The 2,215-nt window shown below is 42.5% G+C and overlaps 1 long non-coding RNA gene across 1 annotated transcript; it reads right to left on the minus strand.

Moving 5' to 3' along the window:
- Window positions 1–81: 81 nt before the first annotated feature.
- Window positions 82–1,656, minus strand: LOC137185910 (uncharacterized). Its single transcript, XR_010928931.1, has 2 exons — window positions 1,569–1,656; window positions 82–1,314 (listed from the first exon to the last, which is right to left on the minus strand). It is a non-coding gene; the product is annotated as an uncharacterized lncRNA (long non-coding RNA).
- Between the last annotated feature and the right edge of the window lie 559 nt (window positions 1,657–2,215).

Genomic DNA, 2,215 nt, shown 5'->3' on the forward strand with positions numbered 1-2,215 from the left:
ATAAACACCAATAGGTGTAAAATGTGACTACCAATGCCCCCACTAGCCACCACAACCACCCCACCAAAAATACACAAAGCAACAATTTCTTAAGAAAAATATATTCTCATTAAAAGTCCACCACATCACTTTCACAACAGACAGCATAACAGACTGCATGGATTCATCATACATAAATACAGTATGGAACAAGGTACACTTGGTCATCGGTGTCATATGAAAATTGCCTATCACAAGGTCTGTAATGTAACAGGTCGTTTACAGATATTACTGTGAAAACCCCAGTGTTCTCCTCAATAGCAAATGTATTGAAATGATCATCAAAGAAAAGGGTTGAGACTTTACAAATTAAAAGATAAGCATTGTCGTCTCTAATAATCATACTGTCAATCCTGTTGAACAAAGGCATCTCATTTTCAACTCCAGTAACCACATACATCCCCACCTGATACTCTGTGCCATAGCTTTTGACCCAAGGGGTGGTGGAAACAGTCAATACATCAAAAGATTCATTCAGTGCCTGTCCACCCTCTAAACTGCTGACCAAGACTTGACTTATGGGACCAAACTTTAATCTTTTGAACTTAGAGTTCTCGAAATGAGATGCTAACTCTTCCTGATGTTTCTTAGCCAGTGTCATGGCAACGTTTTTAAAATTTTTAATAGACTTTTTAAGGAAGTTGTGCTTTCCTTCAAATCTCATCTCATGGTCCAGCTATAGGCTCAGCTACAGGGTCAGCTACATGCTCAATCTCAAAATCGACAGGATCTGGATCAAGACAGTCCCCATGTGCTCGAGATAAGTGACGTTGGTAACCAGAGTATGTCCAGAAAACAAAAGAACATTCAGGCTCTCCACAGTTCAAGCGCAAAGACTTTGCAGGCAACAATCCATGCTGGAACTTCAAATGTCTGAATATCACTGAACAAAATGTGTGGTGTGCCTTGCAAATGTAACAGGTGCACATACTTCAGGTCAAAGATGTGTTGTTCTTCAAACTGCACAGTGAAGAAGCCTTGCTCTGATTTCCTTCACCCGGGGACTCTCCTTCACACTGCCCGCATCGATCCCATACACGGTGCTCTGGATGAATGTGAAGAAGCTGGACAGCGCATCATCATACGGCACAGCGAAAGTAAAATGTGCCTTGAAGAGCTTGTCGAAGGTGGCGACTGTGGTCTGCATCCTGCAGGGAATGGCCTTCTGGTCCAGGATGATGTGGAAATCCTGGATGCTGTTGCTCCTTTCTCCGACACACAGAAGGGCTATTTGAGGCCAGTTTCCTTGAGGAAGGTCTCCATGCTATTCCCCACCTGAGAGAGAGATAGAGAGATAGAGAGAGAGAGAGAATTATGCCATGTTTTGACTCAAGTCATTTTGATTCATGTGCGATTGAATGGATGGTGCACAAGGACAATAATGAATTAATGTGTGATAGAGGAATGGATGGAATATACTTTTCTAAACATATATATATCTGTATCACCCCTTGCCATCATGGCCCATGAAATCCTTACATCAGTTGACATGAACCTTGAATCAGTGATGTGCAGTCCTAAGATAATACCTTCATGAACTTGATCAGGCGTCCAGCAGCATCTGATGCGCTAATCTTGCCAGTCTTCTTGCCCTTACAGGCTGGATGTAAGAGGTGAGACATTGGTTATAAGATGACTGCAATTACCCTCTGTACAGTTAAAGGATGAAGCACTGTTGCAGCTGCATCAACGAACTGAAGCATTAAAAGAGACTTTGAGGAAGCCAGATATCTAAATGCAAAACCCTACCCTGAAAAAACCTCATTTGGACAAATTGTATTACCCGAGGCTCCATAGAGGCCAGTAGGTGGTGTCTTTTTTGGAGGGAGATATAGTGAAAATTTGCCCAACAGATGCTTAGCGATGTTTAATAAGTGCCTAACGGCGGTAAACATATACAACGCCAACCAGCATATGGCGCTTATTTAACAGTGCATTGCAACAACTTGCACCATCTCATATGCTATTTTCTAAAAAGAAAACACGGCTGGTGACATCAAAAAAACAAGGCGATTAATGGCCCATTTGGCATTTGATACAGGTAGCGCCTCTTGTCATTTTTCTAATCAGGCCTACCGCTACTGTGTTGTCAGCAAACTTTACCAGCCTGTTGGAGCTGCTGGTGGCCACACAGTCGCTGGTATACAGGGAGTACAGTAGAATGCTGAGAATGTAA

The sequence above is a fragment of the Thunnus thynnus genome, chromosome 7 (assembly GCF_963924715.1).
Source record: "Thunnus thynnus chromosome 7, fThuThy2.1, whole genome shotgun sequence".
Taxonomy (NCBI): Eukaryota; Metazoa; Chordata; class Actinopteri; order Scombriformes; family Scombridae; genus Thunnus; species Thunnus thynnus.